The sequence below is a fragment of the Camelus ferus genome, chromosome 3 (genome assembly GCF_009834535.1).
Source record: "Camelus ferus isolate YT-003-E chromosome 3, BCGSAC_Cfer_1.0, whole genome shotgun sequence".
Classification (NCBI taxonomy): Eukaryota; Metazoa; Chordata; class Mammalia; order Artiodactyla; family Camelidae; genus Camelus; species Camelus ferus.
This window is the reverse complement of record NC_045698.1, coordinates 113,554,312-113,568,714: the sequence shown is the minus strand read 5'-3', so window position 1 is coordinate 113,568,714 and position 14,403 is coordinate 113,554,312. Positions and strand designations below refer to the sequence as shown.

Here is a 14,403-nt window from a genome sequence, read left to right as displayed (position 1 = left end):
TTGGGTACTTGGAATATGGCAAATGCAAATGAGGAACAAAATGGTTATTTTACCTCACTCTGATTGATTTAACTCTAAATCTGGACAGATCTAGAGCATCTGTTTCAGAGACAGGGGGCTTGGATTTCTAGTCCTGCCTCTGATTTTAACTCATCTGTGTGGCCTTGAGCAAGTGTCTTTCCGTCTCTGAGCCTCAGTTCCTGAGGCTTGGATTAAGATCACAATAGGGATGACAGGATTCCTCTAGCTGCCAGCCCTCCTGGATTGTTGATGGCTGCCTGGGGCACAGTCTGGAGGAGAATTCTGAAGCCATACATTGCCTCAGAGAAGAAATGCAATGTCTGCATGAGCCCGGGAGTGGTGGATCCTGAGGCGGTGCCGCAGGCTTACTTAGGCCAGGACTGAGTCCTTCATTCACGCAGCTGCTGGGAGTGTAGCTGGGGCCCCTCCCTAGGGTTTGCCCTTGGCTGAAGAGCACCACCCCTCTGGTCAATAGGAGGATCCACAATAGGAGGCAACTCCATGGAGGTCATTCCAGCTCCTGAGCTCCTGGTTGGAGGCACTGGGGCTTTGGTTGCACGTAACATCATAATTCAGCCTCTCCAGTGCTGCTTCCCTGCCCACCCCTCCCCCAGCTGCTGATCTCGAAAGCATCTTTAGTAAATTTCTCGCATACAAATCTCTGTCTCAGAGTCTACTTCCCAGAGTATCCAGCTGGAAGACAGCATGGTGGTGGGGTGGGGGAGGGGGGGGGAGGTTTGTGCTGCTTGGGCCATGAACTTGCCACCTATAATTGACAGAAATTATAAACCAAGTTTTCCCACAGTGGCCCCTGGTACCTACACTGAATGACAAAAAATAGCCCAGCCACAGCCCTGCTTCTAGGAACTATTCTCACCTGCATCCAGCATCTGGTGCTGCTGTCATTAAGCAGAGGCCCAGCGTGAAAACCAGGGGGAAAGCCCACAGTTCACTGATCTCTGAAGGTTCCTCCAGCTTCTGTCTTGCCCAGAAGACTGTGAGGGGGCTCTGAGCTCCCTGACGTGCTGGCAGGCCCCCGGGAGCGTTGGAAGGGCAGAGAACCATCTGACAGTGACAGAAGAGACAGCCGTGGGAGGAGGGGACTTCAGGCAGCATAGGTCGGGAGCCACTTGTCTGGGCTTCACTGCTGTGTGGGATGGAGAGGGAAGCATAGCGGGGTAGAGGGCGTCTCTTGCTGGATATGTCTGTTTATGTTCCATGTGCAAGCAAAGGGTGCAAGCATTACCTAATTTAATTTGTACACCCTTTATGTGTTAGGGACCCTGATCCTGTTTTATGGAGACGACTAAACTGAGGTTCAAAGAGAACTAACTTACCCAAGATTGCATGACTAGTAAGTGGCACTGCCGGGATTCAAACCCAGGACATTCTGATTCTAAGGTCCGTGCTCCTTTCTTGGCACTCCCATGCCCCGCTTCTGTTGTGATTGCAGACCTAAAGGCTCAGATTCATCAGGATATTAGAAATAACCCAGTTCAGGCACACGGCTAGTGGGTGCTAGGTTATGTGCTAACTCTGATCCATTGGTGACATGGTAGCTGGTTAGAATCCTGTGTTGAGAAGGATTCTGAGGCTGAATCTCAGGAGTGCTGTGACCCATTAGTGACGTCTGCCACAGCAGGGGTAAGTGTGGCAGATTTGTTCTTAGTCATCCCAGAACTGGTCCAACCCCCTCAGTTCACAAAAGGAGAAACTACGGCCCAAAAAAGACTTCTGTAAGATAATGGGTTTTGTCGGTGGCAAACCAGGACCAGGCTTCAGGGGACCAATTCTGCCCACTATGTCCAGGGGTCAGTCTGCTTTTTGTGTCCTCTGTCTCAGATCCTGGTGAAGGGCTTGCTTGCTGTACTTAAGCTCAGAAATACCCACTTCCTGTGGCATTCAAATTGGTGGTGAGCCCTCAGGAATCGGGGGTCTCAGGGCCATCTAGAGCTACCTGTATCCCTAGACTGGGATTAGGGTCCTGATAGAGAAAGCCGTGAACTCACAGAGAAGCTCAAAGAACTGTTCTGCACCCAATTCTGGACTCCCGGGCTTGGAACTGTTGAGCAGAGGCCACGGCCTGACCAACCAGCAGTTTCACCCTCTGGGACTCTCTCATCTGTCAGCCAGGTTTGTGTCAGAGTTGGGGCAATTCCCAGGGACTTCACCAAAATCTACGTGTTTAGTCCACAGCACTGATTTCGAGAGAATGTTTCCTTTGTCTTCTGGTTTTCTCTCCAGTTGCTGAATGATTTTTATTGCACTGTCCCAAGGGGAAGCAATTTTTACTGTCTTCCTCCTTCCCTTCCACCAGAGAGAGAAAGGGAAAGATGGGGTAAAGACATTTCGGAAGTCAGATGGGCACCAAGCTGAAGAAGGAAACAGATTTGTCAATCAGGAAAAGCACCGGTGGAGGCTGAGAGTTGGCTGTGAAATGAGTTGCTATTACAGAGGATGTTTGCAGAAGGATGGATGGAAAAAGGGAGGGAGGGAGGGAAGAAGGAAGGAAGAAAGGAAGGAAGGAACTCAGTTCAAAGCCACCTCATAGAAGCCTTGTTTGGCAACCCAAACAAGTAGCTCACTTGTTTTTTTTTAAGTAGCTCACTTCCCTTTCAACCAGTCACTTCCTATCTTAAAACCCCCATTTAGTTCTTTTAAGTTAACTAGTTAGTTAAATTTATTTATTTATTGAAGTATACCTGATCTACAGTGCTATGTTAGTTCCAGGCACACAACCTACTGATCTGATATTGCTATACATTACAAAATGATCACCACCCCATTTAATTTCTTTATAGCATGTGTTAATCTGAAATGATCTAAAATTTCTTTGTTTATAATCTGCCTCCCTGCATTAGAATATAAGCCTCATGAGGTCAGGGCTTTTGTCTGGCTTGTAATCCACTGTATCTTCAGTGCCCGGAATGGTACTGGCCTGGCACATGGTAGGTATTTAAGAAATGCTTGTTGAATGACTGACTGAGGAACTTAGTTTCTGACAAGCCATGTGGTAACCCAAGCCTTACTATTTTTTTTTTAAACAGCTTTATTGAGATATCATTCAAATATGGTCATCCATTTAAACTAACTGGTTCAGTGCTTTTTAGTATATTCCCAGAGCTGTGCAACCATCACCAAAATTAATTTTAGAATATTTTTGTCACCTTAGAAGGGAACCTCTGCCCATTCGCAGTCACTACCCATTTCCCCTTGACTCCCTTCTTCAGCGCTAGGCAACCACTAATTTACTTTCTTTCTTTTTTTTTTTTCCACTAATTTACTTTCTGTCTCTATGGACTTGCCTGTTCTGGACACTGTATAAATGGAATCAAATGATGTGTGGTCCTTCTGTGTCTGGCCTCTTTTAGTGAGCATAATGTTTTCAGGGTTCATCCAGGTTATAGCATATATTAGTTCTTCATTTCTTTCTGCTGCCAAATAATTTTCTGTTGTATGGACATTCCACACTTTATTCATCAGTTGATGGGCATTTGTGTGTTTTTTTTTTTTTTTTTAATTTTGTATCTTTTTTAGGGAGAGGTAATTAAGTTTCTTTCTTTCTTCCTTTCTTCCTTTCTTGCTTTCTTCCTTGCTTTCTTACTGGGGATTGAACCCAGGACCTAGTGCATGCCAAGCATGTGCTTTACCACTGAGCAGTACCCTCCCCCCACCCCCCCGCCAATCTGAGTTGTTTTTGCTTTTTTGGCTGTTATGAATAATGCTGCTATGAACTTTCACATGCAAGTATTTGTGTGAATATATGCTTCAGTTTCTCTTGCTCATTTAGGATTGGAATTGCTGGGGCCCTCGGTAACTGTTTTAACCTTCTGAGGAACATCAGATTGTTTTTCAAAGCGGCTGTACCTTCATTCACATTCCCAGCAAGAGCGTATGAGGGGCCCAGTCTCTCCACATCCAAACCAAACTACTATTTCTCAACTTTTTAAATTTTTACATGTCTTTCACACCTTTATTGTGGTATGTTTCCTATACAGTAAACTACACATATTTCAGATGTACAATTTGATGAATTTTGATAGATGTGTACACCAGTGAAACTTACACCAACTGGCTTTTTTATCTTATAGCCATCCTGGTGGGTGTGATTGGTCTCTTAGTTTTAATTTCCATTATCTTGGCTAGTGACATTGCACAGCATTTCATCTGCTTATTGGCCATTTGTGTGTCTTCTTTGGAGTAATGTCTATTCAGTGTCATTGCCCGTTTTTAAATTGGGTTGTCTTTTTATTATTGAGTTATAAGAACTCTTTGTATATTATAGAGAAAGCTCCCTTATCAGATATATGATTTGCAAACATTTCCTCCCATTCTGTGGGTTGTATTTTCACCTTCAACACAGGCTTTAAAATCAGAAAGATTGGGTTTAAATTCCAGTTCTCCTATTGGGCAAGTTACTCAACTTCTCTCATCCTCAATTTCTTATCCATAAAGTAGTCATGAAAATACCTAGTTTGCAGGCATAGTGTGAAGATAAAAAGAGATAAACAGTGCAAAGCAGTGGGCACATGGCTGGATAGCATACGTGGTGACTACCAGCATGATTAATTACAATGTCAAATCAATGAATAAATCAGGAAAGCAACAGTACATCGAACTCCCAAAGGCTTCTGGTGTAGTGATGCCCAAACTTATTCTGGGGATACCTAAAAAGGTCTCTAGTACCCAAGGGGGATTCTGTGAATCTCTGTAAACAGAGGTGATGTCGATTTATTTTAGACTGAAACAAAACCTAACCCTGCACGTCCTAAAGGAGTCAGGGGTGGGGACTATCTTTGTGTGTTGGGAGCGAGTAATGAGGGGAGAGGTGATGATTAAAAATCAAGCAAACCCGTGTTCTCCTGGTGGCCCCTCCCACTGCCCACCTGTTTAGTCAGAGGCTTCCAAAGAGGCCCAGCAGCTGTGAGGCCCTTCTCTGGAGGGCTGAGCTTTGAAACAAGAGATGAGAGGCGGAGAAGCCATCTCGAGCCACGCGGAAGGCTCACGGACTGCGGTCAGGAGGGGTCCAAACACCTCGCGCTCCAGGGCTTTGGGCTTGTCCCCTGCCCGCTGTGGAGGAGGTGGATGCGGCCGGGGATGCGGGGCCACACGAGGCGGATGGAAGAGCCGTGGCACCAAAGAGGGCTGTGTCGAGAGCAGGGTTTCAAAGACGAAGTGCCCACTTAACAGTGAAAAAGATTGTTTTTGTTGGTGGCATTAAAGAAGACACTGGAGAACATCACCCAAGAGGTTATTTTGAACAGTGTGAGAAACTGAAGTGACTGAAATCACGACTGACCAAGGCAGTGGCAAGAAGGGATCTGCTTTTGAAACCTGTTGATGACCATGACTCCGTTCACAGGATTGTCATTCAGAGACATCACACTGTCAAAAGGTACAAACTTCCAGTCAGAAGATGAGTAAGTCCTGGGGATCTAATGTCTAATATGGTGATGACAAGTCAACAATGCTGTATTGTATATTTGGAATCTGCTAAGACAGTAGATCTTAAATGTTCTTAACATACACACACACGGTAACATGTGAGGTTGATGGATGCGCTAACCAACCCTAACGTGGTAATCATCTCACAATATATACACACTTCAAATATCACACAGCACACCTTAAACTTACACAATATCATCAACTGTATCTCAATAAAGTTGGAGGGAAAAAGGAGAGAGAAATAACATCCTGTGTATGGTCACCACCGTGAACTAAGGAAACCTTGGCTAAGCAAGAGCTGGCTAGTGCTTTATTTGGCCAAAGAGGTCGAGTGAGCCTGGAAACTTTGTGGTTATTGTAGAGGTGGGTTTGGTGGGCATGATAGGTTTGGTGATGGAGGAAACCTCAGTGGTCAAGGTGGCTTTGGTGGCAGTCATGGTGGTGGTGGTAGTGGATATGATGGCAGTGGGGAGGGCTATAATGGATTTGGAAATAATGGAAACGATTTTGGAGGTGGTGGAAGCTACAGTGATTTTGGCCATTATAATTCATTTTCAAATTGTAGACCCATGAAGGGGAGGAAACTCTGGAGGCAAAAGCCTCTATGGTGGTAGAGACGAGTACTTTGTCAGACCATGAAACCAAGGTTCATGGGGGTTCCAGCAGCAGCAGTAGCTGTGACAGCGGCAGATGGTTTTAATTACTGCCAGGAAATAACACTTAGCAGGAGAGGAGAGCCAGAGAAGTGACAGGGAAGCTACAGGTTACAAGAGATTTGTGAACTCAGCCAAGCACAGTGGTAGCAGGGTCTATTTGCTACAGAGACCTGTTTTAGCCACTACTCGTGTGTAAGGGCAAAAACCTCAAGGACTGTGTTTGTGACTAATTGCACAACAGGTTGTTTTAATTTTTGTTTGGTGGAAAATGTAGAGCATTACAACCAAGTGTGTCAATGTAGGTTTGAGGGGACTATTTTTTGCTTCCCAGCTGTTGATTGCTTAACATAATAGTCTGATCATGATGCTGAAAAAATTCTTTAAAAAAAAAAATCAAACAAATCCAATCAGATGTCCACAGGCAAAAAAAACAAACCTCCACATAAACCTCACACCTTATACAAAAGTTAAATCAAAACGGATTATAGACTTTAATGTAAAAGTAAAACTATAAAACCGCTAGGAAAAAGTGAGTGAAAAATCAGCATCTGGGGCTAGGCAAAGAGTTATTAGACTTAACACAAAAAGTATTATTCATAAGAGGAAAAATCGATACATTGGACCTTATCAAAATAGAAAATTTTTGACCTGTGAAAGGCCATATGAAGACAATGAAAAGATAAGCTATCCAGTGGGAGAAAATGTTTGCAAATCACGTGCTTTTTTTTTTAAGACCTTTTTCTTTTCTTTTAAATTTTTTTTAATTTCCTTAAAAATTTTTTTTCTTTTTCTAAAAAATTTTTAATGGGGGGGGGTGATTTTAAGTTTACCACGTACTGTATGATTCTATGTACGTAACATGTTTGAAATGACAGAAGTTTAGAAATGGAAGATGGATGAGTGGCAGGGACTGGGATGAAGAGGGGAGGTGAGTGTGGTTACAAAAAGGGCAACACAGGGACCCTTGCGGTGATGGGGCTACTCTGTATCTTGACTGTGCTGTGGATACAGGAAACTGCCTGGTGATACAATTGTATAGAATTAACACACACGTGTGCAATACACACACACAGTAAAGTAAAACTGGGGAATGCTAAATAAGAAGAGTGGACTGGGTCAATGGCAGTATCCTGGTTGTAGTATCATACGATACAGTTTTTTCTTAATCGTGGAAGGGTGTACATAACATAAAATTTACCATCTTAACCATTTTTGAGCATACAGCTCTGCAGCATGAAGCACATTCATTCACACTGTTGTGCAGCCAATCTCCAAAACTCTTTGGTCTTGCCAAACTGAAGCTCTGTACCCATTAAAAAACAACTTCCCATTCTCCTCAAAAATATGTTCTTAAAAACAGAAAGTGTTCTTCAATCAAATAATTCTAGAAAGAGAGCAAAAAATAATACAGTGACAGGAAGGTCCATTGTACATATGGACCACATTTTGTTTATCCATTCGTCCATCGATGGACTTCTGGGTTGCTTCCACCTTTTGGCTATTGTGAAATAATGCTGCTATGAATGTGAGTGCATGAATATCTCTTCAAGATCCTACTTTCAGTTCTTTTGGGTATTCCCTCCATTCCCAACCCGGTGAAGCTTTCTGTCTTGCTCCCTAACCCACCCATGGGCTTTTTTGTCCCCCAGCTCAAATCCTATGCTGTTAGCCTTTGCTTTGTTTGTCTGTGTTTTTTTTTCCCAAGTAGTTTCTGGAAGGTCTTTGGTTTCCCTAAAGTGCATGGCACAGGGCCTCGTTATGGTTACAACTCTGGAAAGCTTTGGGCCGGTTGCCAGAATTGCCAGATGGCCGCGTGAGCTGGCCCGGCCTGTCCTTGAACCTCACCTCACACCTCCTGCTCACTCTGTGCAGCCCTGCTGCCTTCTCCCAGTCCCTCCTGCCAGGCGCCTTCCCTCTGCAGGGCCTTTGCACATGCTGTTCCCTCTGGCAGGAAAACGTCTTCCCTCTTGTCTGAACAACTATTCATTCTTCAGACACCAGCTCAAATGTCATTTCCTTGGCCAGGCATGTTATATGCCTGTACTTTTCCTCTGTGGCCCTTTTCACAATCACGCATGTACATCTGATGCTCCTCCTCCCTAGACCGTAGGCTTCCTGAGGCCAGGGACTGTGTCTTGGTGTCCTCGGTGCCTCGTCCAGTGCCTGCTGCATAGAAGAGGCTCATACGTATTTGGTGATTGAAATAATTCACAGGAAGGAAAATGCTTGAACTAGGAGACTTGAAGTTATTTAATACATTGGGGGCAGAGAAAGGTAATAGTTGCACCCAAGAACCTGAGAACTGGGGTGGAAAGAAGGCTTACATTTCACTCTATTTTTCTGAGTGGTCTGAATTGTACATACATAATGTGTTTATCGGAAAATGTTTTCATCTTAAAAAAAAAAAAAAAAAAGAGGAACTCAGGAAGCCTACCTGTAAAAAGGGGACATTTGAATCTGGATCTTTGTGTGGACTCTCTCCTGGAACCAGTCCCCTGTTCTCACTGATGCTCGGGAGGGTGACTTCAGAAACAAGCGGTCCACTGCCCTCGCAGGAGAGGTTCGCAGGAGAGGTTTGGCTGGTTGTTTGCGCTGCCAAGCAGGAAGTTTACTCAACCAAACAAAGACCCACAGGGAGGTGTTTTTGATGCTGATTTTTCCTTGTGCTTAAATGGGCCACAGTAGCCTGTTCCTACCAAGGCACTGCCCTTTCTAGCTTGTCCTAGTCAATACTTAAGTCATCTGCAGTCCCAAATCATTTAATCCTTTCACAAATACTGACCTTTGTCTAGAAGGGAGGGAGGGAAGGAGGAAGGAAGGAAAGAAAGGAAAGAAAGGAGAAAGGCAGGCACTCCCTTTGTCTCCGTCTTTCTGCTTCTGAGCTCTGTCACAGGGGAGGGCTTGGCTGGCCCTACCTCCCTTCTCTTCTCTTGATTCTGTCCTTTTCAGCTTCCCCATGTGGCTCCTTGTGCAAGGCCCTGCTTTGTCCACCTCAGGGAATTCAGAGCCAGGCCTAACAAGTCTGTATCCTAGCTACCTTGGAAAAGGAAAAGGACCTTGATGAGAGACGAGCTAGAAATAGCAGAAGGTTCAGGGAGGGAGCAGGCAGACGCGAGCAAAGGCCACAGCTGCCTTTGTATCTCAGCTGGAGAATGTTCGTTGGAAAAAGCTAGAGCCTTATTAGAAGAGCCTTTAGACTGAGATGCAGAAAGGCAGAGATCGATTAAAGAAAGGAGACAACTGTGTGGTGTACCTGCTGCCAGGTGTGATGCACCGTGGGAGATTATTTCATGTACAGCAGGTCATCCAGTCTTCATAATAGCCTGGAGTGTGGGAATTACTAATCCGCAGAGCAGACGGGAGAGCTGGAGTCCAGAGAGGATAAGCCACGGGGCCAGAGTGTAATCTCAAGGCTGCCCCAAAGCCCATCCCTTCCCAGGTACCTCGCGTCTCTCTGATGGCTGGTGCTCGGCCACGTTGCCTGGACACTCTGATCAGTCCTGTCCAGTCAGGCGTGAGCTCTAGTCTCCAGCAGGTGAACTGTGGGTGTGGCTGCTCCACAGGCCACTGATTAAACGCTCAAGCAGTCAACCATAGTAACATGAATTAATCAAGGGTTTCAACTTTGGAGTTTGACTCCCTGGGTTTGAATCTGGGCTTTGCAATTGACCAGCTTGGTGTGTTTGAGCCTTTGAGACGCTTAAGTGACCACTTGGTCTTCCTATGCAGTCAGTTTGTTCATCTGTGAAATGGCGATTAGGTTGTTGTAAGGATTAAGTGAGTTGATATAAATGAAATGCTCAGCACAGACCCTGGCACATAGCAGGAGGTCTCTAAAGGCGAGTTATTGTTTACTGAGTGCCAACTACATGCTAGGCCTGGGGCCAGGGTTTGGAGATAAGCAAAATAAGGCCTGATCCTTGCTCACTTTGGTCTAGAGCCAGGGGAAGCAACAAGTAAATAATCACACAAGTAAATAAAAAAAGGTTTGTGAGAAGCTGTGATCTGAAAGATGGAGGGGTAGGTGCTGAATAGGCATCAGGAGGAGGGGGCAGGGCTCCAGGCTGAGTGAAAGGCACGTTCCTGGGCTTGGAAGATAATGTTAAGTCATCCAGGTTTTTGAGATACTTTTCCATTAGAATCCTCTGAGCCTGTGTGTGCTGGTTTCCATCACTCTGAGAACCAAGTCACATCCTGAAAGCTGATCTTTGGACCAAAGCCTTCACAAAGACCACCAGTGGTTCTGCCAAACAAAGATTCTTCTGGGGAAGTTAGCACTGGGTCTGTGGGGAGTGAGTAGTTAAAAAGGTGAGTTTAGGTTGAGACTGAACTGGGCCTAGGTCTTCACTGTTTGGTGGATCTCAAGCGGAGACTTTTCAGTGCATCCCAGGGCCAGACCCTGGGAAACCCTGAGTTGGTGACTTTCAGTGGGCTCTGGCTCTCTGCTTTTTTCATGCTTAGCCAGGCATGGAAACCATGGTGTTCTCACTTTGAATCCTGGCTCCACCACCTACCATCTGGGTGACCTTGGGCGAGTTTTTTTTAACTTCTCTGAGACTCAGTTTCTTCAGCGAGAGTAATAATACCCACCCATAGGACTATCATGAAGATGAAATGATATTAATACACAGAAATGCTTTTTTTTTTTTTAGAAATGCTTATTAACACAGTTCTTGGCACGTGGCAAACATTCCAAATACGATGCTTACTTTTACTAGAATTTTTGGCCAACAGTGGAATATTCTTTATACAGTTGGCAGTGGGCGTGATTTATTTTGATAACCCTGACTCATTGCAGCTGCCGCTAGAGGATCAGAAATTTTTTTTTTGGGGGGGGGTGCACTGGGGAGAGAGGTAATTAGGTTTTTATTTATGGAACTATTTTTAAATTACGTTCTTGTCCTTCCCATCTCAGTTTCTCTTCTTTGAACTGCTGATTTAAGTGAACATAACAGCACTTAGGGGAATGTCAGGGCAAGAGTGAGTTCATTCCTTCTACAAGTCTTCACTGAGGCCCACTGACTGCTAGAGATGATTCAAGGTGCAGGGGGTGAGGGCGATGGGGAAGGTGTACAGAGGGACACCAATTAAGTAAGTAGGTACCTAAGTAAATAAAATCTATCATTTCATACAGTGGTGAGTGATGGCAAGAAACTAAAACAAGTGAAGGGGTAGAAAGGAAAGGGGGAGGTGCAGAGTCTGAATAAATCTCATGCTCCCTTCAAATTAGTCACTTTGAGCTGCTTTACATTTAATCCAAAGATGTTGATAACATTCATTATGATTTTCCTTCTCTTGGAATAGCTTTCAAAGTCCAGAGTACATGCATTTGTATACTCTTTATAGTGACCAACCGTCATATTTACCTATTACGGAAAAAATAACCTTATGGGAGATTTTAATCATGCAGAAAAATAGAAAGAAGAAAAAATACAATGGCTTCTATCTCTAACATTTGAACATAATCGTTATTAATATTTTTGAATATTTATTCCCAGGATTTTTTAATGCATTTAAACATTGTTATAATACTTTCTATCCTTTTAGACTTACTTTGTAAGCACTTTTCATTTTAATGAATGAAATGAAAATGAAATTTCAATGAATTAATGAAAATCTTTATGAACACAACTTTTAAAGTCACGTAATATATACCACTGAGTGGCGTATTATAATTTATTTACCAATCCTTGTTGGTGAAATTTAGGTTGTTTTTTTTCTCCCCTCTTTAATAAAGTACCTTGTGATAAAATTCTTTGTGAAGTTTTAAAAAAAATTTACTTTCCTAGAGATGGAATTGAAAAATTAAGGACTGTATATATCATCAAATTGCTATTCAAAAGGGAAATATCAAATTGCAGAAGCTTGAGTGCCTGAAAGAATGCTCATCTCACTCACCTTGACTCACCTTGACTCCTATTTCGTATTACCATTTCTTTTATCTCTACAAGTCTGTTGGGGAAGGCATGGTCTCCTGTTCTTGTTTTAATTGGAATTTTGGCTCTGTTACTTACTAGCCATGGTGTGACCTTGGGCAAACTAGTTCACGGTTCTAAGCTTTGGAGCCTGACAGACCAGGTTTGGAGTCTTGGGTCTGCCAGTACCAGCTGTGTGACCTGGGGCAAATCACTTCACTTCTCTTAGCCTCATTTTTCTCAGTTGTATAATGGAAAAGAGTTGCTATGTGGGATTAATGATACCATGTTTGCAAACCATCTAGCAAGTAACAGTGATTACATAGTCACAAGCCCAATATGACTAAAAAGCATGATTATTATGGCCTCCCCTTATACTTGTGGCTTTAAAATGCCAGCTCCCCTAATCCCTGACCCTGCAAATCTGCAGCCTCAGGATTTGAATTTGGAGTTGGAGGTTAATGCTGAGCAGGTTTCGCTGCAGCTTTGGAAATCAGGAGTGATGTCCCTGAGGGCTGAGCTCTGAGAGCTGAAAGCTAGGAGGTGGACAAGTCAGAAATCAAATGTAGCTCAGATATGGGAAGCTCAGTTCTACATCTCCTGTCAGGTGGAAAGGGGGCTGAAGAGGAGTGGTCTCCCAGGGCCCCGGGCACTGCCTGGAAGGATGCAGATGCAGCCATTGGTGAGAAGGAGGCAGGCAGCCCAGCCACAGCTCTGCCTTCTCCATGGGCTTGGTTTAGTCCCCAGAGCTTCCAGACATTCCCCATCAGAAGGGAGAATGAGCAGGGCTGGTTAGATAGAAATCCCTCTTCCATATTCATGCAAGATGAAGGCAGAGGTGTGGACTTCCTTTTAACTATGTGCATCACTTCAACTGTAATTACCTTTCCCCAAATTCAAGTAGAGACTGGGGTGCGGTGGGGAGGGAAAGGATATGAATCTATAATGGGATCCTAAACAAAATAAATAAATAAACCCTCATCAAATTCACAACTGAATGCCAACTGCAGTCCCTTCCTGGGACAACATGGGGAGGTAGAACGGATGGAGAACAGGCTTGAGTCGAGCAGACGCGGGCTCTCATAAAGGAAATTTCATCTCTCAGGACCCACAAAATGAAGGCTGCCCCAGTGGCCCAGCCAAGTCACAAATCTACACCTTTTAGAAACAAACTATCTCTCAGAGTGAAAAGCAATATAAAATAGTGAAGATTTCAAATAAGATACAACGAGCATGCCTATCAAAGCTGGTGCAGATGACTCCGGGACCAGTCTCCAACAATTATACCTCTTCTGCTTTGTGATTCAACGCCTGTGAATTTATTCAGCTGAGGTCTTTGATCTGAATTACAAGGGCACATAAAGGTCACTTCTGATGGAGAACTAACCCTTGCATTCCCTGACCAACTGAAACTGCAATCATTAGGTGCCCTACAATGTGCTGTAGATGACAGTGAAGATGAGTCAATCCTGTGAGACTCCAGAGTAAGCTGAAGTTCCCCAGTATCTGTGGGTGGCTTTATCATTAGACATTGGAAAAATCAAGAGCTCCAAACCCATAAAATCCAAAGACACTTCTACCAAACTTTTGTCTAAATTGACTCAATATCCATTAATATCAGAGGCTATACAAAGACTCACCCCTGTGGTTGAATCTTTAATTTCACCAGGGTTACTTGTCCCTTGCACCAGTCCTTGTAACACTCCCATCCTCCCAATTAAAAAGCCAAATGGGCAAGGATGGTGATTTGTCCAGGACCCAAGGGCAATAAACAAAACTGTGATTCCTCGTTTTCCAGTGGTACCCAATCCAAAGACCTTATGATAACAGGTGCCACCAACTGCTGAATGGTTCACAGTGGTAGACTTAAGCTCAGCTTTCTTTAAAATCCCCGTGGACCCAAATCACCAACATTTATTTGCCTTTCATGGAATAGTCAGCAATGTACTTGGACTGTAATGCGTCGAGGATTTACTGACGTTCTCACCAAGTTTTCCCAAGCCCTCTATCAAGATCTTAGCACCCTATAGTTCCCTCATTTTTACCATATGTGGGTGCTCTGTTGCTATGTTCTCTCACACAGGAAGCCTCTAAATTAGACTCAGTGTATTTACTCCAGCGGTTGGCACACAAAGGTCACAAGTCCTCAAAGGAAAAACTTGAGTTTTGCAATCAGGTTATTCGCTATTTAGGACATGACTTACAGCACTGAGGGATTTCACTTTTCTCTAAAGTATATGCAATGAATACAAAACTTTCCAAAACCTATCACAAAAAAAACAACTTAGAGGGGTTTTCAGCCTGGCAGGGTATTGCAGGCTTTGGCTTCCTGATTTTTCCTCAACAGCTTCCCCACTTTTTGA

At 44.0% G+C, this 14,403-nt stretch overlaps 1 protein-coding gene and 1 pseudogene across 1 annotated transcript in view; both read left to right on the top strand.

The window, feature by feature from the left end:
- Window positions 1-14,403, top strand: part of PWWP2A (PWWP domain containing 2A) — an 85,478-nt gene that overhangs the window by 30,119 nt on the left and 40,956 nt on the right. The window lies entirely within an intron of this gene.
- On the top strand, window positions 4,583-6,263 carry LOC102505602 (annotated as a pseudogene).